Source organism: Notolepis coatsorum (genome assembly GCF_963971535.1).
Source record: "Notolepis coatsorum genome assembly, chromosome: 18".
NCBI classification, from domain to species: Eukaryota; Metazoa; Chordata; class Actinopteri; order Aulopiformes; family Paralepididae; genus Notolepis; species Notolepis coatsorum.
In genome coordinates, this window is record NC_140182.1 from 56,107,348 (window position 1) to 56,134,515 (window position 27,168).

The 27,168-nt window shown below is 46.8% G+C and overlaps 1 pseudogene across 1 annotated transcript in view; it reads left to right on the plus strand.

Annotated features, from left to right (window-relative positions):
- The window catches only part of LOC311245372 (patatin-like phospholipase domain-containing protein 7), a 202,012-nt pseudogene that overhangs the window by 77,602 nt on the left and 97,242 nt on the right, over positions 1-27,168 (plus strand). The window contains exons 18-19 of the transcript in view: positions 17,237-17,386; positions 17,842-17,938. The product of the transcript in view is annotated as a patatin-like phospholipase domain-containing protein 7 (transcript). The remainder of the gene's footprint in view (positions 1-17,236; positions 17,387-17,841; positions 17,939-27,168) is intronic.

A 27,168-nucleotide genomic window follows, 5' to 3' on the forward strand; every position in this document is an offset into this window, starting at 1 on the left:
CTCTCTCTCTCTCTCTCTCTCTCTCTCTTTCTCTCTCTCTCTCTCTCTCTCTCTCTAAAACAACACACACACATACATGCTCTCTCTCTAACACACACACACACACAGACATGCTCTCTCTCTCTAACACACAAACACACATGCTCTCTCTCTCTCTCTTTCTAACACACAGACATGCTCTATATCTCTCTCCAACACACAAAATGACATGCTCTCTCTCTCTATCTTTCCCTCTCTTTCTAACACACATATACATGCTCTCTCTCTAACACACACACACAAACAGACATGCTCTCTCTCTATCTCTCTCTTTCTAACACACACACCGCGGTCACATGGGCGTCATGGCCAATCAGAGAAAACGCGGAAGCACGCAACGCACTCTTCCGCTGGGAATAAGCTACACGCGGGGTACAGATGCTTGAGAATCAAACCAGGTGATCAGTGGTCTTAGAGAGATATAAAATAATAGTTGAAGTCTGGAAATGCTAAACCCCTGTTGGCTTTATTTCTCTGTGCAGTGGATCTTTTTATTCGTGGAGGTTTGTTGTTCCAAATGAATTTATATGCAGCGGAGTGTAATTTTTTCCAGTAACCAACAGGGGGGGGGGGGGGGGGGGGGGGGGGTAACGGCAACATCGAGCTGAAAAAGTTTATTCTGGGTAAAACATCCATCTTAACTATTGATGCTCGGGCCTGTAATGAGTTTTTTTATTTTGACCATCTGCCGAAGTCATTTGTGATCCTATCTAAGAATCCGGAATAATCATACTTCACCGTTTGGCATATAGTGGGGAAAATTTCAACTCCAAGACATCTAAAGTGTTCTACCATGGGTATATTTGCTGGGAGGGCGGTAGCCTTCGCAGTCACATTGAGTGGAAGGAAGGCCGATTTTGGCCAGTTTATCTTAAATCCCCATAGATTGCCAAAATCATCTATTACTTTGAGAAGATGAGGTAGGGAGGTGGTAGGGTTTTGCATGAACAATAATACATTGTCCGCATATAAGCTAATGTGATGCTGTGTTCCCTTAATTGAGATCGGCGCTATATGGACTGGGATTGTCTTATGTACTGTGCCAAAGGCTCTAGGGATAGAGCAAATAGTCCGGGACTAAGAGGACAACCCTGTCTAGATGAGTGCGACACAGGAAAGTGTGGGGAGCAAAATTGACCTGTTAAAATCATGGCCGATGGATCTGTATATAGTACTTTGATCATATTAATGAACCACTCTCCTAACCCCATCTTTCCAAGTACTGCCCATAAATAAGACCATTCCAACCTGTCAAAGGCCTTCATCGCATCCAAGGATAATACAGCTATAGGAGGCGCGGCATCCTTGCTGGATTATCCTTGGATGCGATGAAGGCCTTTGATCAAAGTACTATAATATCTGTATATTATACAGATCCATCGGCCATGATTTTAACAGGTAAATTCTGCTCCCCACACTTATCATCAGTGGCTTGGCCACTCTCGAGTTAAATAAAAAGGAGATATAAAAATAAAATATACCTCAAAGATTAGAGTACATTCACTTAAACCTTATACGAACTTGGCTAAGTTTAAACACACCGTAGAAATAGAAAGGAAAGGCATTGGAACTAAATAAAAGAAGCCTCAAAGAGTAGAGTACATTTACTTAAATCTTAAAAGAACTTGGCTAAGTTTAAACACCTAGAAGAAATAGAAAGGAAAGGCAATGGAACTATTGCAAAAGAAAAGAAGGAGGTCAAATAAGTATATGCAGTACGTCCACCAGGCCAGGGGTGGGCGATGTTCCGCTGTGAAGACTGTTGTTTCCACCGGAGGTGACCTAAGCCGTGTGTGTATTCACAGAACGCATGTTAAAGTTCTAGAATATTCTATTTCATTTTAATAAAAGTGCCATTAGTCCATCGCATCAGGAGAGGGCGCTGTGCAGCAGCTTGTCTGATATTCTAGTATCTTCTGCAATGTTCCAAATGCACACACACACACGGAAAACATCAGAATAATAATAAAAAAAGAATCCCCGGAGGTCCCCGTCATGGCCCAACACAATGACTTGCATAAAAATCATAGATCATTAAACCGAGCTAACTTTAATCTACCCAACCTAATAAAGTATCTAGACGATATCCAGCGTCACATAGTAAACCTATTTATGAATCAAGGTTATCAAAATGTATATGACGCCGTTTGGTGTTTAAGCCATAACGAAGTGTTCAGAAAAAAACAGTATACTATAGCCTATCCTCCCCGCTTAGATGAGGTGTCCTTCTGGTTCTTCAGGAAGGTTTTAGCTTCATCAGGCGAGGAGAAAGAAATCCTCACACCGTCTTTGTTGACGATGGACAGCTTCGCAGGATACCATAGTGTAGGTCTGAGACCTTGCCCGTAGAGTAGGGACATCACAGTCTTGTAACGGGACCGTTGTACCACAACTTCGGGGCAGTAATCTTCATAGAAATAGACTGGTTGCCCTTTGTATTTCAGATTACCATTCTTCTTCCGTGCCTCTTGAATAATTTTTTCTTTTATTCCAATTTGACGTAGGCTAGCAATAACTACTCTAGGTTTGTTGTTATTTCGGGCACCAATTCTGTAACATTGATCCAATTCAGGTGTTGTAGAGAGGGTCTCCGATCCCAGAATTTCAACTAACACTCCTGCAAACGTAACATTGGGTTGTTCGCAGCTCACTGATTCATCTTCTAGACCTACTATGCGAATATTAGGTCTGCAGGATCGGTATTCGAGGTCGAGTATCTTAGATTTTAGCTTCTCGTTGGTTCCTTCTATCTCCGCGAATCTATCAGTGCAATTATTCAAGCCGGTTTCCACTACTACTATACGATCGGTCTGTTCACCAACCGCTTCCCATAGCTTCCCGACTTTGGATTCGATAGATTTTTTGATATCATCAACCTTGTCGGTTAGGGAGCATAAACCTTCCGTTAAGGTCTTCTCCATTATCTTCATGGTGCCTTCGAACTTAAGCTGGGACCCTTCTATTAGCTTAGCAAGGTACCATCATCTCTTTTTGGATCGTTGTCTCTTTTCTTCTGTGACATCGTGGTTCTTTCAGTCAATATAGTTAGTTGGAAACCTCAGGTGATATATACGTACAGGTTTAAACGAATTGGGGGTATAAAAAGAGGCTTTTAAAGGCAAAATATAAATAACCGGAGCGGAGCTGTTACACACAACGACTACTCCATACTCGAACCGGAACCGGAAGTCGTGTCTTGTTTTCCTTGTATTATTTTTCATATCCACTAGATGGAAATCGGTAGGATTAAAGCACTGATATTCAGGATCTACTAATCTTGAAAAGTCTGAATCTGGATCAGGGTGATCCTATCCTGGATTGCTTTGAAATACCGGACAAAATCTGGCCAAATTGTCTGATCCTGGATCACAAACAATGGGATTTCTAAATCTGATCGGATCTGATTGAGATTAAAAGTTTTGAACTCCTGGGCCCAGGCCATCAGGATGCTCAATTACAATGACACTACTGTATGTAACATAACCCATAACACACTGCACACACATCCACATGTACACACTCACTTTAAACAAACACTCACCTTACCACTCACTTTACTCACTTTAGACACTTTAACACACTTTATATTTATCTATTATTAAAGAGATTTGCACTACATTCATACCTCATTTTCACCCTACCCTAAGTTTTGTACCTCATCTCATTTCTGCATTGTACCTCACTGTTACTCATTTTACTCTGTATTGTATATTGTTGAACATAATGTAATGTACAGTCTCACATTTTATCACTGCGGGTATCCATTACTTACTTACTTACGCCTATCGCTCCTTTTGGGGGAGCATAGGCCGTCGACAACAGTTTGCCAGGGTCCTATGTCCTGTGCTTTGCTTTCCAGCTGTTTCCATGTCAGTCCGCTCTGTGTGATGTCTGTCTCCAAGTCCCTGCGCCAGGTGTTCTTGGGCCGGCCTCTCTTCCTTTTGCCTTGGGGGTTCCATCTAAGGGCCTATCTGGTGGTGCTGGTGTTTGGTTTGCGTAGTGTGTGGCCGATCCATCCCCACTTTCTTCTCTTGATTTGTTCTTCCACTGGTTGTTCGCCCGTTCTCTGCCAGAGATCATTGTTACTGATGGTATCTGGCCAGTGGATGTTCAGGATCCGCCTCAGGCATCTGTTGATGAATGACTGCACTCTAGTCATTGTGATCTTGGTTGTCCTCCACGTCTCTGATCCGTATAAGAGTACTGGCTTGATGTTGGATTTGAATAGTCTGATCTTTGTCTGCTGACTGATAACCTTGGAGCTCCAGATGTTCTTTAGTTGGATGTATGAGGCCCTTGCCTTGCTGATTCTTGCTCTGACATCTGCCTCCGTGCCACTGTTGTAAAATCCAAAACATATATATCATGATTAACTAATGTGTAGAAATATTTGGGCCTCAAAACAATAATTCATAGATTTGTGTGTGTGTGGTTACATAGACTGATTGTGCAAATGCCCTCCTGGGGTGACAATGGCATAGTGGCAGCTGGGGTAAGACTACTTCCCTTTAGGGGGTAGATCAAAACCAAAGACAAAAGGTCACGTAGACATGTTATCTAGCTGGAGTTTCCTGTCACACACACACACATTCAGACACACACACACACACATAGACACACACACACAGACACTCACATACTCACACACACACATACACTCACACACACATTTTCACATACACATCCACACACACACACACAGTGATGAGGTTAAAGGGATCAAAGCGCCCATGAAGTGTTATCAGCTGCTTACGGCCTGGGGACACAGACAGACACACACACATACTCACACACACACATTTTCGAATACACATCCACACACACACACTCACACACACAGAGACACACACAGAGACACACACACACACACTCACACACACACACACACACACACACACACACACACACACCCAGAAGATCTCCAAACAAGCTAACTATTTCCTGGTATATTGTTAAAATAGTAATTTGAATCTTGAATTAAGTCATTAAAGTAAGTTAAAATATAATTAGGTTTGGTCATACTAAAAATGTCTACAATTAGTTAAGGTGTCTGTGCTATTTTCATTTATGTTCAAGATGATTAATTGATTGTTCTATATGGTATTGAAATGTATTCTATTAAGCTAACAGAATGATTAGATTTGTTAGATATATGTTCTGAAAGTCAAACAGACTTAGTAATAAAGAAATATATCTGTGTTTAGGTAATCAATATAAACTTTGATTCATCAAAGTATTAACAAGTCAGGTAATGTTTAAGTAAAAATATAGGGAAAATATTCTCTGTTAGTAATGTGAAGAGGGTTTGGCCTATAAGCCAAACCCCTATTTTCAAATGCCAGCTTAAGCAGTCCTGTGATTGGAGGAACTAATGTGATGATGTCATCAACTCCGAGACACTGGGCCGGGCTATAAGATGGGTGTGTGATGTGGGGAGAGGAACTCAGGAACAACCAAAGGACTCTGAACCAACCAAACCCACAAGGACAGGACCTCACCTACCATCTCACCCATCAACACCAAGGAAGCAGGCAGCAGAGAACAAAAGGACTTTTTGGAGGGAAAACCAAGTCTTTGTTATCAAACAAAGACCAGCAACAATTTATCAATTATCATTCTTTATACTGTAATATTAGTCTGGTTGTTATCAAGACGGCATAGTGTCTTTGATATACAACTATAGCATTTTCTTATTATAATTTGTATACACTCTTAAACTTTGATTAAACAACTGTTATACTATCTTTCCTCCTAAATTCCTTCTGCCATTCTGCCTGCACGTCAGAATTTGAAGAGAAGTGATCCCAGCTTTAAGGTATTGAATCACAACGCAGAAAGAAGTAGTAAATAGGTTCTGAAGCAGAGCAGAACCGAAACAGCTTGGGAATCCACTTCACCACCCTTCTTATCTATGATGCTACCTAGGTAGGTGAAGGATTCTACTTCCTCAAGTGCTGTTCCCTCCAGGTTTACTGGGTCTTTGTTGTTTGTGTTGATCTTGAGTATTTTGGTCTTTCCTTGGTGGATGTTGAGGCCTAGTTGTGTTGAGGTGTCTGCCAGTATGTTAGTCTTCTCCTACATCTGTTGTCGACTGTGGGATAGTAGGGCAAGGTCGTCTGCGAAGTCTAGGTCATCCAGTTGTGTTGTGAGTGTCCACTGGATCCCGTTTCTCCTCTGTGCTGTTGTGGTCTTCAATATCCAGTCGATGGCCAGGAGGAAGAGGAAAGGGGACAGGATACCACCTTGCCTTACTCCGGTCTTCACTTGGAAGCTTCGTGTGAGCTGTCCGCTGTGTATGACTCTGCAGGTCATACCTTCATAGGAGTTCCTCATGATGTTGACAAGCTTTTCTGGTATGCCGTAGTGTCGAAGCAGTTTCCAGAGGGTGTTTCTGTGGAGGCTGTCAAATGCCTTCTCATAGTCTACGAAGTTGATGTATAGTGGAGAGTTCCATTCCAATGATTGCTCGACTATGATTCGGAGGGTTGCAATCTGGTCCACACATGATCTATTGGGCCGGAAGCCTGCCTGCTGGTCTCTTAGCTGCGGATCCACCGCTTTCTTTATTCGTTCGAGGAGGATTCTGTTGAAGATTTTTCCTGGCACTGATAAAAGCATGATTCCTCTGTAGTTGTGGCATTTCTTAGGTATTTTGACCAAGTAGCCTTCTTTCCAATCTGTTGGCCCTTCCTCTTTCTCCCAGATCTTCTCAAACAGAGGGTGTAGCATATCTACCGAGGTGTCTATGTCTGCCTTCAGTGCCTCTGCAGGGATGTTGTCTGGTCCTGCTGCCTTACTATTCTTTAGTTGTGCAATGGCCTGTTGGATTTCCTGCTTACTGGGCTTTCCACAGTTGATGACTATGTCAGTCTCCGCAGGTTGAATGTCCGGGGGGTTAGGTGGTGCCGGTCTATTCAGTAGTTCTTCAAAATACTCTGCCCATCCCTCTTGCTGTTGGTCCAGTCTTGTGATGGTCTTTCCTTCCTTGTTTTTGATTGGTCGTTCTGGTCTGCTGAACTTTCCGGACAGTTTCTTGGTGGTGTCATACAGTTCCTTCATGTTTCCTTTTGCTGCTGCCTCTTCTGCTTCTTTAGCCAGGTTGTCGATGTAGTTTCGCTTGTCCTTCTTGGCATTTCTTTTGACCTTTCTGTTTGCCTGAGTGTACTCTCTTTGCGCTTTTGCCTTGGTTGCCCTTGTTCTGCTGTTGTTAACTTCTGCCTTTTTCTGTCTCCTTTCTTCTATGTTGCGTAGTGTTTCTGCTGATATCCACTCTTTATGGTGTCTCTTCTTTATTCCTATCACTTCCTTACATGTTGTTGTGAGAGTTTCCCTTATCCTTTCCCATTGGTATTGCTGGTCTCCTTCGTCACTGCTTAGATCTTGCAAGGCTTGATATCTATTCTTCAGCTTCAGTGTGAACACTTCTCTTATCTGTGTGTCTTTTAAGAGGTGGACATTGAATATCTGTTTCTTTGATGTTGTTTCCATCCAGTGTTTCTTCAGTTTCAACTTGAGCGTAGCGCTTAGTAGGTGGTGGTCTGATGCTATGTCCGCTCCTCGCCTTACTCGTAGGTCTTGTAGTGATCTCCTGAACTTGCTGGTTATGCAGAAGTGGTCTATCTGGTTCTCGGTCACTCCATCCGGTGATACCCAGGTTGCCTTGTGGATTCTCTTATGTGGGAAGACGCTTCCTCCGACAACCAGGTTGTTCAGGGCACAGGTGTCCACAAATCTCTCTCCATTCTCATTCATTTCTCCTAGGCCATGCTTTCCCATCACTTTTTCGAAGCCTGTGTTGTCTCCGCCAATCTTTGCATTGAAGTCTCCCATGAGAATGCTGATGTCTTTTCCTTTTTGTTGTTCCAGGATGCTCTGTAGTCTGTTGTAGAAATCATCCTTTTTTCCATCATCGCTGTCATTGGTTGGTGCATAGCATTGTATCACGTTCAACTTGATTTTCCTCTTCTTGGTTCTGAAGGTGGCTGTTATAATTCTTGATCCATGTGCCTCCCATCCAATCAGTGCTTTCTTTGCTGTTGTTGATAGCAAAAGGCCAACCCCCTCGGTGTGAGGGGCTTTGTCTTCTTCGTGCCCAGAGTAGAGTAGCAGCTCTCCTGTCTGTAGTCTTTGTTGTCCAGATTGCGTCCATCGTGACTCACTAATTCCTAAAAGGTCTAGTTTGTATCTCCTCATTTCTGCTGCTACTTGTATGGTTTTTCCGGTCTCATACAAGGTCCCGACGTTCCATGTTCCAATTCGTATGTCTCTGGTTGACAGAAGGGGTTTCGACTCTGTGACTTCTGTGACTTGACAGCTTTCATCACACAGCGTCATATTTCCTCTCATTGAGGATCCTTCTTCTTCCAGGGCTGAGGTCTGTTCTGTTGTCGGCGTTTTTGTAACGGTTTGTTTTCTACGGGATGGGGTTGTTGGCCCCACGCCCAACCCCCATCTCTGGGGGAGGGTTTTGGAGTTGGCTTGTTAGTCCTCTTCCCACGCCTATTGTCTTCCAGGTGATGGATTACAGCCTCATACCACGTGAGGCCAGACAGGCTGAGGGTTGTGTACAAGCTGTCTCGGCACGTCAAGCCCAACCAACTCCTGCTACTGTGTATTGAAAGCTGCACTAGGCGAGCTAACCCTACCAGCAACGTAAGACAGCGGGTATCCATACATGTGTGTATATAACCTCTGCCAGTGCCGTCTGGGAGAAATGTGAGGCCCTGTGCAAGATTTAAACGCGAGGCCCCCCCCCCCCCCCTAAAGGTAAAAAAAAAATAACGAGGCTGGGCATACAGTCAACATATTAGCGCTGCCCGATGCTGTGTGTGTGTGTGTGTGCATGTATGTGTCTAGGTGTGTGTGTGTGTGGGGGGGGGTATGTGTGTGCATGCATGTGTCTAGGTGTGTGTGTGTATACACTGTCTGTGTGTGAGGCCACATCCCAGACATCACACCGTGGCACACACCCACACACCCCTGATAACCCACCGAAGGGCGGGACGCAGGGGAGGTCCCAGACCTCAGAACCGCCTGGGAGACAGAACCCCCAGTCATATCCATGAGGTAAAACCTAACGAAGGGACCCAGCCAACGTGTAGCAAAGGGCAATGCCCTCGCACAACCAATGTGACGGCCAGGAGAGAGAAAGCGAGCAAGAGAGAGAGAGAGAGAGAGCAAGAGAGAGAGCGCGCGAGAGAGAGAGAGCGAGAGAGAGAGAGCAAGAGAGAGAGAGCGAGCAAGAGAGAGAGAGCGAGAGAGAGAGAGAGCCAGAGAGCAAGAGAGAGCGCGAGAGAGAGAGAAAGCGCGAGAGAGAGAGAGCAACAGAGAGAGAGAGAGCGAGAGAGACAGAGAGAGAGAGAGCAAGAGAGAGAAAGAGAGACAGAGAGAGAGATCCACGGCGGGAATAGAATAGAGTGCATTAAAAACTCACCAAACGTCCAAGAGGAAGGAGACAACCGTGGAGTTGACGAAGTTCACCAGTCCATATTGTCCCCCGCGTTGGGAATAACTTGGGAGTCTGTTCCTAGTTTATCTGCCACACGTTAGCACTCGATAACGTAGCTAACGCTAGCTAGCTAGGTTAGCTAACGCTAGTTAGCTGTCCCTGCCTTTAGCTAAGCTACTAGCCGACATGGCTAGCCCGACTGAACCACACGTTAGCACTCGATAACGTAGCTAAAGCTAACTAGCTGTCCCTGCCTTTAGCTAAGCCGACATGGCTAGCCTGACTGAACTTTCTAACATGCAACAACTTTCATCTTCAGTCCATCTGCCGAAAGTCCTCTTCGTCTTGGCATAACCTCCAATGCTGCACAGCGCTCCCGTGGAAATAGTCAGACGCACCCCGGCCGTACCTTACCTGTAACCCCTCCCCTCGTTGAAACCAATAGTATATCTGCTGCAAACAGAGCCGCAGAGCTCCAATAGTGTATCTGCAGAGCCACAGAGCTCCAATCGTATATCTGCAGAGCCACAGAGCCCGGAACAAGTCAGACACATTCTACAAACGTGTCTAATGTGAAATATATAAGCATGTAAGCAAAACTAGATTTTAGGTCTGTGATGGAAAGTGATTGTTAACATTCTATTTTTTTTATAAAAAAATTAAATATTTTTTTGTTCTTCTCGCGAGGCCCCCCTCCCCGCGAGGCCCTGTGCGACCGCACTGCTCGCACACCCCCTGAGGCGGCCCTCTGTGCATGTGCAATAAACTCTCTCCCTGCCCGCCAAGTTCATGTGTAGACGTGCGTCTTTGTTCCTGCAGTCCAACTCAACAAAAGTACATTAATAACATACCTAATAAGTATGTAGCTAGACATCCGTGTCATAAATATGAACAGTGCAACAGGTTATGGGCCCAGTGCTATGTCTAGTCAGCGATTTAATAGACTTTTGTTCGACGGTGACAAGAGAGGATATGAGTTATAGGAAACTTGCTTCCTAGCGCACATGGAGTTGAGAGGACTCAGCGAGACTCTACTGAACGTGCCAGTTATCGCTGCGGGCGAAAATGCTGCCCAGTTAAGAGCAACAGACGTCAAGAAAAACAGAGAAGCGTACGCGGAGCTGGTGCAAGTTTTGGACAATAATAGCTTGTCGCTAATTATGCGGGATGCAGCAGTCGACGGCAGGGCGGCAATGAAGATACTTCGGCAACATTACGCGGGCAAAGGAAAACCGCGTGTGCTGAGTTTATATTGTGAACTCTCAGCTCTTCACATGGAAAGCAACGAGACAGTCACGGAGTATATTGTTCATGCAGAGACAATATTCTCGTCGTTGAAAGGAGCCGACGATAACATTAGTGACGGGTTGCAAGTGGGAATGGTAGTGAAGGGACTGCCGGACTCTTTTAAACCGTTCGTGGTTCATATTACTCAGAATAATGACAACCTGACATTCAGTGAATTCAAGGCAAAACTAAGGAGCTTTGAAGACACAGAAAGGTACAAGCCGAGTAATAGTGATGACAGCGACAGTGTAATAAGAGCAGCAGTCACCACCTCACATGGAAGAGGTAGAGAAAGAAAGAGTATGGCCGAAATTGAGTGCTACAGATCTCACAAAAAGGGGCATATGTCTCGAACATGTACGAACATGCCTGAAGCAAGAAGAGCGGAACGCAGGAGAGACGCGCCAGGCCGGGGGAAGCAGCGAGACGCCATTGCGGGAGTGACCGGAGCAGAGCAGGGTGCAGCACGAGACCAGGACGGATGCTGGGGAGTGCACCGAGATACAGACGGCACCCACCGAGAGACAGAGGCGGATGCCGATGACCAGGAAGGAAGGTCGTATTGCTTCAAATTGAGAGAGGACACTGTGCCGGTGAGGCGGACTGTCGACAACAGAGGTTTGATGGTCGACTGTGGCGCGACGTCACACATGGTAAATTACTTTGCAAAGTTCAAAACAGTTGATAAAGACTTTAAGCCCAAGAGTCACATAATTGAACTTGCAGACGGGACAAAGGCAACCGGAATTGCCAAGGCCAGAGGAGAAGCTAAAGTCACCTTAATTGACAGCGAAGGGAGAAAGGTGACAGCACGACTGAAGGGGGCCCTGTATATCCCGACGTTTCCTCAGGACATTTTCTCCGTTAAAGCAGCCTCAAGCAACGGAGCAGAAATCCACTTCAAGGAAGGTGAAAATTGGATGGGGTATAAAAATGAGGGTACCAAGTTTAACATTGAAGTATTTGGGAAACTGTATTATCTGTCTACAGCTAATAATACTGATGATAAGGTTGACGGATACAAAGGATGTCATGATATTGAAATGTGGCACAGAATCCTTGGTCATTGTAATATAGATGATGTTTCAAGACTAGAAGGTGTAGTTGAAGGAATGAAAATTAAGGGGGAACATTTGTGGAGTCTAGAAATAGACAGGCTGATAGCAAAGCTAAAAGAATACTGGAACTAGTCCATACAGATATGTGCGGCCCGATCGAGCCTGCTGATAAAGATGGTTATAAATACACCATAGCTTTCACAGATGACTATAGCAGTATGACATGGACATAGTTCACGAGGTCAAAAAGGGATACAGCTAAAGCTACAGAAAAATTCTTAGCTGACACGGCCTCCTTTGGGCAGGTGAAAACAATTCGGTCTGACAATGGTACCGAGTTTACTGGAGGATGTTTCCAAGATCTGCTGAGAGAAAATAAAATTAGTCACCAAACTAGTGCCCCTTACTCGCCGCATCAGAACGGCACAGCAGAACGAAACTGGAGAACACTATTTGACATGGCACGATGTATGCTTATAGAAAGTAAAGCCCTTCCCATAGTCGAGCGGACCGTACACGGAGCAGACTCCTGCAGGCTCAAAGCGGACCCAAAGGGTACTCAAAGCAGACCCAAAGCAGAGTCCAAGTGCGAAGCTCCAATTTTCGAATGCGCGGACGTCCGCGCCGCTGACTTGTCATCATCATTAGGTGGCTTCTTCGTTCCGAAGGTTGCCTATCACTCTCCAACCCATTCTGTCCCCACTTCTTCTCTCCAACTCCGTGACTCCGCCTCTCACTCCACTCCAATCACAGACATCGTCTACCCAGCCTCTTCTTGGTCTTCCACTTCCTCTCTTTCCATCCACCTTCCCCATCACCACCTTCTTGAACATCTCCCCGCTGGATCCTCTCAGAACATGCCCGCACAACTCCATCTTTCTCTTTTTCAACCTCTCCAGCAGCTGTCCTCCTTGCATATCCACTCTTCTCAGTACCTCCTCATTCTTGATCTTATCCTTCCATGTTATCTTCAAAAAATTGGGTGACTTGGTGTCACCCAAAACGCTGCTCTGGTTGACATCGAACTGCATTTAATGTGACGCCGATCTGCATTTTACTCTGACCACTGGCTACGTGCCAAGAGAGAGTAGGGCTTGAGATGTTTGAATGGCTTTTCTAAATGAAGTGTGTAAAACCGCCCGTTTTATTATCGAAATATTGGAAACGGAGATAACATACTCTTTATTTTGACATCGGATGACGACGACATGACAGAAGTTGAACAGTGTGGGAAAAATTGTGTAAACTGGCGCGAGACATGTAGGAAATTGGTCCGCGGAGTACCGCTCGACTATGAAAGCTCAAAGAGTCCAGTGGACCTCCGCAGAGTCCAGTCCGTGTACAGTCCGCTCGACTATGGGAGCACCTTAAGATGCCAAAGCAGCTATGGAGGTTTGCGGTGCAGACACCGCACTGCACAGATACGCAACAGGTGCTATAGTAAGCGATTAAAGCAAACCCCATACAGTGCTTTCACAGGGAAAACACCAAATATTTCCCATATGATGGTTTTTGGCACAGAGTGCTATGCCTATAGACAAGACAAAAAGAAACTGGATCCAAGGTGCGAGAAGGGCATTTTCATAGGATATGATAAATACAGCCCTGCATACAATGTCTATTATCCAAAAACAGGTAAAGTGTCAAAGCATAGATTAGTTAAGTTCATACAGAAGAGCAACAGAGACTGCCAGACACAAACAGGTCCACACAACGATGGAGACAGCTATGATAGAGACTCATACGAGCCTGATGTACTGTAGTACCAGTTAGGACTGGTGAGCAGCCCCAGACTACAGGTACAGAAGGTGAAAGTGGTACACTTTCTAGTAACCAGGGGGATAGTGGGGGCAGAAACCGCTACCCAACTAGAGAGAGGAAGACCCTAGCATATCTTAAAGAATACCAGTGTAAAGCAGAATGTACTGACGAACAAGATGTAGATTATTTCTATAGAGCTGTATTTGGGGTACCAAACACATACAAGGAGGCCATGAGCTCTAATAAGTCTCAGAAGTGGGCTAATGCAATGGAAGAAGAGATTAACTCTTTAAAAGAGAACGAAACGTTCACTTTGACCACACTTCCTAAAGGGAAAACTGTTGTGGGAGGTCGCTGGGTCTTTACGATTAAAGAGAGCCAGGATGAATCTGAAACATACAAAGCTAGATATGTAGCTAAGGGTTATAGCCAGATAGAGGGGATAGATTATAAAGATACATTCTCCCCAACTGCTAACATGACGTCAGTGAGAATTCTAATGCAGATGGCGGCACAGGACGGTTTAATGCTCCATCAAATGGACGTGAAAACAGCGTACCTATGCCCCGATGGACTGTGAGGTCTATATAGAACAGCCGGAGGGATTCATAGTTGAGTCCAACACTGATGATCGTTTGGTTTGTAAGCTGAACAAGTCGTTGTATGGCCTGAATAAATCAGGGCGCAACTGGAACAAACTCCTACACGATCACCTAGTGGAAAACGGATTTATCCAGAATGCAGCCGACAATTGTGTATATGATAAACAATCTGAAAATGAGAAGGTGATCCTGATTATTTGGGTGGACGATTTGATAATTGCAGCCAACAGCAAGACTTGATCAGTGAGGTGAAGGAAAGGTTGAAAATGAAGTTAAAAATGAAAGATCTAGGGGAAATGAAACATTTCTTGGGTATTGATTTCACACAGAAAAAGAGAGAAATCAAGATGAGTCAGGCAAGACACATTGCAAAGGTGCTACAGAGGTTTAACATGTCTGACTGTAAACCGAGGTCAACACCCTGTGAGCAAAAGCTAAATTTTGATGAGGAGGGTGAGGTTGTAGATGCCACAGGTTACAGAGAGATAGTTGGCAGCCTGATCTACATAATGACCTCTACTAGACCAGACCTAAGCTGGGTGGTCAGCAAGTTGTCACAATACCTAGCACAGCCAAAACAACAACACTGGGTAACAGCTAAACAAGTGCTACGTTACTTGAAGGGCACAAGTGAATATGAGCTATGTTACAAAAGAAGTGACAGACCTTAAACTAGAGGGCTATAGTGATGCCGACTGGGCGTCAGACCAAAATGACAGGAGGAGTACTACTGGGTACTGTTTTAGTTTGGTCAAAGAGGGTCCAGTTGTATCCTGGAAGACCAGGAAGCAACCAACAGTGGCTTTGTCAACATGCGAGGCGGAGTACATGGCTCTAGCAGCCACTGCCCAAGAGAGCCTATATCTTGTTCAATTACTCCAACGTATAAGGAAAGGCAGCACACACCAGTGACAATATTCGAAGACAATCAGGGGACGATTGCTCTGTCGAAAAATCCAGTATGTAGGCAACGGAGCAAACATGTTGATATTAAATATCATTTTGTGCGAGCTGCACAAAATATCCATTGAATACTGTCCCACAGAAAACATGATGGCCGACGTGTTGACCAAACCACTGACAAAAGCAAAGTTTGAGAAATTCAGATGTTATTTGTTTGGGGAAACATAGATAACCCAGAAGTATCAAACAACAAAAAGGTTGTGTTTTTCCAGAGTTGTTATTCAAGGAATAATGTGCCAGACCGGCATAGGTCGTTTATGTTTTTAAGGAAGACCTGTTTTTCTTTTCATGTGAATTTGTAAAGGTGAGCCTGAGTGGGGGTGTTGAACATAATGTAATGTACAGTCACATTTGATCACTGCGGGTATCCATACATGTGTGTATATAACCTCTGCGCATGTGCAATAAACTCTCCCTGCCCCGCCAAGTTCATGTGTAGACGTGCGTCTTTGTTCCTGCAGTCCAACTCAACAAAAGTACATTAATAACATACCTAATAAGTATGTAGCTAGACATCCGTGTCATAAATATGAACAGTGCAACATATATAATTATGTATATTGACTGAACATTCCCTTAGGTCGCATTCACACCAGAGCTGTTTGGCTTTAAACGCACCAGAGTTTGTTTCCTCGGATAGTCCGCTTGGTTTGGGGTGGTGTGAAAGCTCATTCAAACTCTGGTGCGGACCAAAAAAAGCTAACTCTGGTCCGCCAGAAAACGTAGGTCTCGGTTCGCTTCCAAGTGAACCCTGGTGCGTACTATTGTGGTGTGAATGCTCATCGGACCAAACCCAAGACCAAATATAGGAAGTGACCCGATAAACTGTGCATCTTGAGTAGAAGGAAACAAAACAAACACTGTGGCGCGCACTGCAAAACAAGCACGCGTGGAACATGTCTCGTGGACAGACGTGGGCGAATGAGGAGGTAAAAGCCCTGATAGAAATATGGTCAGACGAGCTAATTAAACAGCTGCTTGTGGCCACTCACAAAAACAACGAGGTGTACAAGTTGTTTAGCGAGAGAATGATGGCAATGAGCTTCAATCGAACAATCGACCAATGTCACATCAAAGTAAAAAAAAACTGCGTCAGCATTTCAGCAATATGAGAATAATGTGTGTGCGCTGGGCTGGGCTGCTTCGCAGAATAATGTGGTGTGTGTGTGTATGTGTGCGCTGGGCTGCTTAGCAGAATAATGTGGTGTATGTGTGTGCGCTGGGCTGCTTCGCAGAATAATGTGGTGTGTATGTGCGCTGTAGAGCTGTCCCCGAAGCCTGTTTTTGGGATTCTATATATCCAATAGACGAGTGCCCTTTTCGATCGCGTGACATTGTTCAGAAAGTTTGGTGCACTTGACAAATTGCAGTGTGAAAGCAAACCGAACCAAATGAAGAATGCAACAATGTTGCAACTTCACCCCCCTGAATCGCACCGAGTCCACCAAACTATAATGTGAAAGCGACCTTACTTGCTTCCTAATAACTTTTTTTACTTCCTTTTTTTACTGTATGTAGCACACTCTCAGGGGCTCATACAGAAACAAGCATTTCATCATAAAGTATTCTGTATTTTGTTCGGACAAATAATAAACAAACTTGAAACAACAATGTGGAACGCCCTACCCATAGCCGTAAAATAATGTGAATCCCTACCCTCCTTCAAAACCGCTCTCAAAGAGCACCTACGGGAGGCCGCAATTCGAAACTGGCCCCGGTAAATGTCCAACCCCCACAATGTGCAGTCCCCCCCCCCCCCTCCCAACCGCCCCAATGTACAGTTTCCTCCCCCTTAAATGTATATATTCTCTTTTAGAAACTGTCTGTAAATAAACAGTACTGTATGTGTATATCTTGTATGTCATAAATGTCTGGATGTAACAGTACTGTATATCTGTATGTCGTGTGTCATAAATGTTATGAATTGAAAATGGGGGACCGTGATGTAAACAAGAAAGTCTTTCTCTGGTCTGCATCAATTGTGTGTATTGAGCCGTACTGTATTGTACCCATTCTGCAATCTGTTAATAACATTTTCAATCAATCTTGAAACTTGCTCCTTGCTCCCCCTCCTCCAGCCTGTGGCCTTGGCCTCCACACCCCCACCAGTAAGTGGGACGCAGGGAACCCAGCCTCCAACCTGTCCACGGTCACCATCCTGCCGGTCTCTGAGGAGGTGCCTATGATGGCCTTCACCCTGGAGCTGCAGCATGCGCTGAGTGCCATCGGTATGCAAACTAGAACAATACAAAACCTTGTGTTCCTGAACTAACCACACTACAGCCTGGAAATGGCATCTTGATTGACCGTATGCGATGGAAAGAGCAAATATTATTTGGGATATTAGGGATATTATAAGAGAGAAGAAGCATTATTCACCAAGATGTAATAATGAATTGTTTACACTGCTTTTTTACTACCTGTACCTCCCCTCCCCCCTCCCCCCTCCCCCATGCTGCTATGATACCTGAATTTCCCCAAGGGGATCAATAAAGGAATATCTTATCTTATCAATTTGGACAGGATTTTGTTTGATCAAACAACAAAAGTGACAGGAAGTCAACTTTAGTCAAAGCTGTTTCTTAGCAAAGCACCAAAACAGTCCACTGAAACTATCTTTTTACCGGCACATGCAGAGGTATGTACAGGCGTGTGATGATGACCTCTGCTCCTGTTGTTGCAGGCCCCACTCTTCTCCTGACCAGTGACATCATCAAACAGCGACTGGGCTCAGCTGCACTGGACAGGTATAACGTTATGATGGCAAAATCATCAACGGGGTGCACAAGGGACACCATCTAGTCATAGCTCCGATTCAGGCACATTTTAAGATTTACTTAATTTCTTAATCTGTTATAGGCTGTTTTAACAGATTAAGAAATGAAAACATAGGCTTTATGTTTCATGCTAAATTGGGATCACTCTCTCACTAACAAAATACTGTCTACCGCTAAAAACACCACATCCAATTGCATTGAAAGCATCTGGAATCACAACACTAGCCGACGCTTCGACTAGGTACAGGAGGGTTGATGGTGGCAGAGCAAAAGCTCTTATTTGCCAGATTTACAGTTAATTTACATGTTAAAGAGAGACTGATTGTATGTTTATAGAGAGACATTTATAAAAACAATTTAATAGTTACAGTTGATATAATTGAATAGTTCAGCCTGCATTTGTTAGATGTGATACACTGGTTTTGTAAAACCACTGGCTGGCTGCTCTAATGCTGTGAGCATCATAGACTGTTGCTTTACCATACTTGATGGTACATAAGCTGAAGCACTAGTTTAACAAATTACGTTATGTGCAGAGAAACAAGTTAAAAACAATATGCACTTTCAATAAAGTGTTTAAAAAAAACTGTTGGGGGAACGACGACGACTTCGTAACCTAGTTACTTTCAAAGTAACTAAGTTACTCTGATAATCAAGTAATCAATAAAGTAACTTAGATTACTTTTTAAAGGAGTAATCAGTAATCAGTAATCAGATTACTTTTACAAGTAATCTGTGGCATCACTGCTGTTAAGGATATTTATCATTACAGCGTGTATCGATTGTTTGTGACCACTAGAGGGTGGTAGACCAATGTTGGGTGGAGAGCCAATCTTGGGTGGAGGGCATTGCCCACTGTTAGGTGGAGGGCACTGCCCAATGTTACCATCCTGCCCAGTCCAGCCAGGACTGGGCCTAGGATCGTGACATAAATGTGCCTGCTGGCAGTAGGCTTAATGGAATGAATAATCAAATGAGTTCAACTCTTTCAGAATAAGTAGATAAAAACAAGTCCAAGGAGTATCTAATTGATACCAATTAATAGATATGTGTGAGGATATCTGTATTGTATGTGCTTAGGTATCATGTACTATACATGGTTCCCAAAGTTTTCAAGGCGCGACCCCCGAAATAACGTGTCAGAGAGGGAGTTGGAGGCTATACAGTTTCACTATTAATCAGGTTTTTAATCTGTTTTGGACATCATCCATACATGCATTGAATTGATTAACCTTTGGTTTATACCAGTGACACCAGTCATGTTAATCACCTTTTTGTTCATCATCAGATAACAGTGCTTGAACAGATAAATGCATTTTCTCAAATTCATTCATCAAAACGTCAAAAGCTTGCAATTGCTCATTCAATTTCTCAAGTCATGTCCACATCATCAAATCCGTCAAACCCAGACATTTTAATCCCAGTTACAATATCACAATAATGTGAGTGACTGATACAATTCAACAATCCACATATTCAGATTTGTCGTAATTCACATCCACAATCCACGCATAGACGCTTCAATGTATGCTTGAATGAAACACAATCCGGGCGCTCCGTTAAGCAAATACATCCACAGCCGAGAATATGAAACGAATCAGAGCCAAACGCCCGATAGGTTTCATTCATAAAAAATATCGATTCACATTTGCAATGATCCGTTATTAAAATAACCACATAGTGTGTGTCGCGACTCGCGAGCGCCGTATCCGTATAACTATGACGTGCATTATTTAAGACAAAGTAAATCCATAGGCTGAATATGATTTATTATCAGCATTTTAGGTCTATTATTTTACATTTCAAAAGCCCCCTCTAGAAAAACGAAGCACAAAAACATAATTCAGAATGGTATAATAAAATCTATACTGTGAGTATTATTTCAGGAAGGGAGCTGGCATTTCTTTGCGAGGGCGTGGCCAGGTTATCCAGCTAACTGAACTTAACCCTGCCCTCGACCAGGTTAAAACTTTTTGATCTGTTGCCATAGTGATTTAGACAATCACGTGTCATGGGAACCGACAGGTCTAGCTTAAGTCAAGTAGAGAGTGTAGGGTAGAGAGACGAGGCAACGAGTCGACGTTCCAACAACAAGCTTTTACTGAGCAAGAACACGAGGATACAATACAACGGGGAAAATAACAAAAGCACGGGAGGGTGCTGGTTACTGAAAAGCACGGAAGGTTGCCGGTTACTGGAGAGCACGGAAGGGTACTCCGGAGAACGGTAAACAGTAAACAGGTAAACAGGGATCTCAAAACAATGACGCAACACTGGGAGACAGGGGCAGGGAGAATATATACTAACAGTGATTGCTAAACAGGAACAGCTGGGGAAGAGGGGAACATGAATAAGGATACACACAGGAACATGAATACGCTGGGGAAGGGGGGAACATGAATAAGGATACACACAGGAACAAGAATACACAGAGGGAACAAGACTAGACACTAACAATAACATTGTAACATAACAACACTGGGAACTAGGACTAGACACTAATACAAGGACACTAGACACTAGACATGTATTAGTGATTACTAATAATAGGCAGCCATGTCTTGAGCCAGGTAGGGATTCAACATTGTGACAGAATGAGAATGCATGAGGACAACAATAGATTTGACAATATATGTACGTAAAGGTCCATATGAAAGGTGGTAAGGGCGACGGCCCATAGCACCGTGAACAGACCGCCCGGGGGCGCCAGAGGACTGTCCAGAAAGTTCAGATCATGACAGTACCCCCCCCGAAGGGGAGGCTCCCAGACGACCCACAAGACCGACCAGGGACAGGCAGGGCGAAGGGCAGAGACCCCGGAAAACTGGAGCCGGGGGGCCGGGGAACAGGACCAGAGGGAAGCCCGGAGAAGGGCGCACAGGGCACGGGACCAGGGGCACTGGAGAGGGGGACAGAGACAGATGCCCGGAGAGGCGGGCTAGAGACAGGGACAGAGACCCGGAGAGGGGGGCTGGAGACGGGGACAGGGGCCCGGTGAGGGGGACTGGAGACGGGGACAGGGGCCCGGTGAGGGGGGCTGGAGACAGGGACAGAGGCCCGGAGAGGGGGGCTGGAGACGGGGACAGAGGACCGGTGAGGGAGGCTGGAGACGCGGACAGGGACCCGGTGAGGGGGGCTGGAGACGGGGACAGGGACCCGGTGAGGGGGACCGGAGACAGGGACAGGGACCCGGCGAGGGGGGCCGGAGATGGGGACAGGGGCCTGGTGAGGGGCTGGAGACAGGGACAGGAGCCCAACGGTGGAGGCCGGGCACTGGGACATGGGCCTAGTGAGGGGGCCCAGAACAAAGGGGCGAGGGCAACAACTCCAGAGCAGGACCCCGGACGGGGAACACCCCAGGTGCAGACCCCAGGACCGAACGGGGGGGCCCGGAGATGAAGGGCGGAGGCGACGACGCCAAAGCAGGACCCCGGACGGGGACCACTCCAGGTGGTGATCTTGGGACCGGGCGCGGGACCCCGGATGGGAGCCCCTCCCGGCGTTGACCTTGGTGCAGACCACGGCGTCGACCACGGCGCAGGGCTGGACCAGACGACCCACCAGGTGCAGATTGACCTTGGTGCAGACCTCGGCGTTGACCACGGCGTCGACCACGGCATCGACCACGGCATCAACCACGGCGTAGACCACGGCACAGGACTGGACCAGACGACTCTCCAGGTGCAGATCGACCTCGGTGCAGACCTCGGCGTTGACCACGGCGTAGACCACGGTGCAGGACTGGACCAGACGACTCTCCAGGTGCAGATCGACCTCGGTGCAGACCATGGCGTCGACCACGGCATCGACCACGGCGTAGACCACGGCGCAGGACTGGACCAGACGACTCTCCAGGTGCAGATCGACCTCGGTGCAGACCTCTGCGTTGACCACGGCGTAGACCACGGTGTAGACCACGGCGCAGGGCTGGACCAGACGACTCTCCAGGTGCAGATCGACCTCGGTGTAGACCACGGCATTGACCATGGCGCAGGGCTGGACCAGACGACTCTCCAGGTGCAGATCGACCTCGGTGCAGACCACAGCGTAGACCATGGCGTAGACCACGGCGTGGACCACGGCGCCGGGCTGGACCAGACGAGGAGCCGGAGGCAGGAAACTCCCCGGGGACAGGAGCATGACCCGGACCAGGCGTCGGGGTCTCCCCGGGAGCCAGAGGAGGAACAGGGACAGTCCTAGCAGTGGGGAAACTGACCTTGCTAGCTGAAGGGGCAGTCCTAGCAGTGGGGAAACTGACCTTGCTAGCTGAAGGGGCAGTCCTAGCAGTGGGAGACATGCTGGTGGTAGAAGCTACATAGGCAACCTGGAGTACGCTAGCAGGGGCTGAGCTAAGTGCAGGAGCAGTACTAGCTGCAGAGAGTCTGCTAGCAGTGGGGGATGTGCTAGCTGTAGATGCTACACTAGCAGGAAGGGCTAAGGTGCTGGCTGTAGATACCACACTAGCAGGAGGGACTATGCTATTCTTCTTAGCTTTGCTAGCCTTCTGAGACTTGCTAGAAGTGCGTGCTACGCTAGCAGGCGGGGCTCTAGCGGACTGGACTGAGGTGGTAGCTACCAAGGCTACACTAGCGGCAGGGGCTGTGCTAACCATGGAGGCCATGCCGGCCGAAGGGGCAGTCCCAGCATCTGAGGCTACGTTAGCTATAGGGCCTGTGCACGTGAGGGCAGCTAGGTAGGTAGCTACTGCAGAGGCTGCTCTATCACCAAATGTTCTGCCAGTTGCATAAGCCTCGCTAGCAGTAGCAGGAGGGAGTAAGCTAGTGGTAGAGAACAAGCCTAGCCTGAGCCTCCTAACAGAATAAAACCTTGACTTAGCTGTGGGGGCAGAGGTTCTGCTAGCTGTACAAGCTACGGGAGCTAGACTAACCACAGGGGCCTTGCCGGCCGACGAGGCGGTCCCAGCATCGGAGGCTTTGTTAGTTATGGGGCCCGTGTCTGTTGAGAGAGCTAAGGGGGTAGCTGCCAAAGCTACATTGGCTACAGGGGCTAAGCTAACCACAGGGGCCTTGCCGGCCGACCGGGCGGTCCCAGCATCAGAGGCTTTGTTAGCTATGGGGCCCGTGTCTGTTGAGAGAGCTAAGGGGGTAGCTGCCAAAGCTACATTATCTACAGGGGCTAAGCTAACCACAGGGGCCTTGCCGGCAGACGGGGCGGTCCCAGCATCAGAGGCCTTGTTAGCTATAGGGCCTGAGCTGGCTGTCTGGTCAGTGCTAACAGCCTGGGCAGTGAAGGCTGCGGAGCCTAGGCTAACTGCTGCAGTGGCAGTACTAGCTACTGGGCTTGTGCTAGCTGCCGGGGCAGTGAGGGCCGCGGGACCTATGCTAGTAAGACTAGCTGTGGTGCTAACTGCTGCAGTGGCAGTACTAGCTACTGGGCTTGTGCTAGCTGCCGGGGCAGTGAGGGCCGCAGGACCTATGCTAGTAGGACTAGCTGAGGTGCTAACTGCTACAGGGGCAGTACTAGCTACTGGGCTAGTGCTAGCTGCTGGGGCAGTGAGGACCGCGGGGCCTATGCTAGTAGGACTAGCTGAGGTGCTAACTGCTACAGAGGCAGTACTAGCTACTGGGCTTGTGCTAGCTGCCGGGGCAGTGAGGGCCGCGGGGCCTATGCTAGTAGGACTAGCTGAGGTGCTAACCACCGGTGGCCTGGCAGGTGAGGCTAAGCTAGCCTTTCTAGCACTACCAGCTCTCCGAGACCTACGCACAGCGCAAGCTACGCTAGCAGCACTAGCTGTGGAAGCTAGGCTAACGGCTGTGCTAGTAGCATGGACTGGGTTAACGGAGCCGGGGTTAGCAGTACCAGCTGGGGAGGCTAACGGCTATGCTAACGGCTGGGCTAACGGCCTGGGCAGTGAAGGCTGCGGGACCAACGCTAACTGCTGCGGTGGCAGTAGAGGCCTTACTTGTGGAGGAAGGCGTGCTGGTAGCCGTGGCTTCGTTGGGAGCACGAATAACCATTCCCAGCAGGCGGTCGTATTCCGCAAGCAGTGGAGCCTGCTCTGCGCCGCACGTCGTGCTTGCACCGGAGAGCAGCGCGTGTAGCTGCATCCTCTCCCACGTGGATGAAGAGCAGAAATCTCCCTGGAAGAAGCGCTCCATGGTGAGCGATACGTTGTTCGCCTCGGTCTCTCCCGTAGTCCGCTGAATCCAGGTCTGGTTGCGTCATTCTGTGGTAGCTGGAGTTTAGGAGAGGTGAGGACTCAATCGCAGGACGGTGTTGTGTAGGGTAGAGAGACGAGGCAACGAGTCGACGTTCCAACAAAAAGCTTTTACTGAGCAAGAACACGAGGATACAATACAACGGGGAAAATAACAAAAGCACGGGAGGGTGCTGGTTACTGAAAAGCACGGAAGGGTGCCGGTTACTGGGAAGCACGGAAGGGTACTCCGGAGAACGGTAAACAGTAAACAGGTAAACAGGGATCTCAAAACAATGACGCAACACTGGGAGTCCTAAAAGTCTGTGCCGACCAACTGGCCCCGGTATTCACTGACATCTTCAACCTGTCCTTGGAACAGGCCGTCATCCCCACCTGTCTGAAGAAGTCCACCATCATCCCTGTACCCAAAAAATCTACGCCCGCTTGCCTCAACGACTACCGCCCTGTAGCCCTCACCTCCATAGCCATGAAGTGCTTTGAGAAGCTAGTGAAGGGCTACATCTGTTCCTCCCTCCCCATCAACCTGGACCCTCTGCAATTTGCATATCGCCCCAACAGGTCCACGGAGGACGCCATAGCCCATGTGCTGCACACAGCAGCATCACATCTGGACAAGAGGCAGGGGAACTATGTGAGAATGCTGTTCATCGACTACAGCTCAGCATTCAATACCATAGTCCCCTCCAAACTCATAGCCAAGCTCAGGGACCTGGGCTTGAACTATGACCTGTGCCAGTGGGTCCTGGACTTCCTGACGGGCAGACCCCAGGTGGTAAGAGCCGGCAACTGCACCTCCTCATCCATCACGCTCAACATAGGGGCCCCCCAGGGCTGTGTTCTGAGCCCCCTCCTCTACTCCCTGTACACACATGACTGCGTAGCACAGCGGAACAACAACACCATCATCAAATTTGCTGATGACACAGTAGTGGTGGGCCTGATCTCTGCCAACGACGAAAGGGCCTACCTGGAAGAGGTAGAGAACCTGTCACAGTGGTGTCAGGAGAACTGCCTCTCCCTGAACGTCAGCAAAACAAAAGAGATGATTGTGGACTTCAGGAGGTCGGGGGTCAAGGACTACAGCCCCCTCAGCATCGACGGGGCACCAGTTGAGAGAGTGAACAGTTTCAAGTACCTCGGAGCCCACATATCCGAGGACTTGACATGGACCACACACATTGACAGTGTTGTGAAGAAGGCACGACAACGCCTCTACTTCCTCAGGCGCCTAAGGAAGTTCCAAGTCAGTCAGAAGATCCTTAGGAACTTCTACTCATGTACAATAGAGAGCATCCTGACCGGCAACATCACCTCCTGGTTTGGGAATAGCACTGCACAAGACCGTAGCAGACTACAAAGAGTGACACGTTCAGCCGAACGCACAATTAGAGGGGGGCTTCCCACCCTCCAGAACATTTACAACAAGCGGTGCAAGGGGAAGGCTAAGAGAATTATTAAGGACTCGAGCCACCCGAACAACTGCCTCTTTGAACTGCTGCCGTCAGGCAAGCGATACCGGAGTCTTATGGCGAGCACAGAAAGACTCAGAAGGAGCTTCTATCCCCAGGCCATCAGGCTGCTAAACGAACAATAATCGCTAAACGAACAATAATCACTATGCAACAACCATCAAATGCACACAGCACACACACCCACACGCACACACTCACTCAAACAAACAACACACTGCAGCACCCACTCTCCACACTTTAGATCACACAAACACACTTACACTTTATATTTATTGATAAAGGATTTGCACTACAACTCGTACACCTACTGTGAATTGTACCTAAACTGCACCTCGTCCATTTATGCCTTGCACTATATAGTATTGTATATTAGTACACTGCACAGTATTGTATATTGTATGGTAACTACGTCTACGAACATTGTACATATGTCTAAACTGAACACTGTGACCTCTTTTTTTACTTCTAATTTTTACTATGTCTTTATTTCATACTTATCTTGTCATGCACAGTCTCTGGAGCGCAACAGTAAGAAGCATTTTGTACAAAAGTATTCTGTACTTCTGTATGACAACTATTAAAGAAACTTGAAACTTGAGACAGGGGCAGGGAGAATATATACTAACAGTGATTGCTAAACAGGAACAGCTGGGGAAGAGGGGAACATGAATAAGGATACACACAGGAACATGAATACGCTGGGGAAGGGGGGAACATGAATAAGGATACACACAGGAACAAGAATACACAGAGGGAACAAGACTAGACACTAACAATAACATTGTAACATAACAACACGGGGAACTAGGACTAGACACTAATACAAGGACACTAGACACTAGACATGCATTAGTGATAACTAATAATAGGCAGCCAGGTCTTGAGACAGGTAGGGATTCAACATTGTGACAGAATGAGAATGCATGAGGACAACAACAGATTTGACAATATATGTACGTAAAGGTCCATATGAAGGGTGGTAAGGGCGACGGCCCATGGCACCGTGAACAGACCGCCCGGGGGCGCCAGAGGACTGTCCAGAAAGTTCAGATCATGACATTATAGAATAACAGAGCAGTGCATCACTCTTAACTCATTCACTGCCAACAACGATTAAACTCGTTATTGGCCGCCAATTGTTGGACGCCAACAACGAGTATACTCGTTATTTGCTCATTATTTCTTTTATTCGATATTTCCATTCATTATCCATCCAGGAAGCCTGGTGTTATCATGGGGCTGAGTCTGAGATTGCTAAAGTGCAATACCAGCCGCATCCTACCAGGCAGCGGTATCGAGCACCATTTGAAACCTTGTGTATTGGGCTGTGCCACACGCTAAACGCTCCGGGCGCTCTTTTCTACTGACATGAACCTACTGTAGGGCTTCACCCGATCGCATTGAATTGTTTTTGGGACCCCCGATTCATTATGCTGTGGTGGGTTATGTCGTGGGCCAAATGGACATACGATCTACCAGATGGCAATCAAATAATTGGAATATTCTTTTTGGAATCCCACCGGCCACAGGTAAGAGCCATTTAACGTCAATTTCAGCTTGATTGTACCTTGTTTTCATAG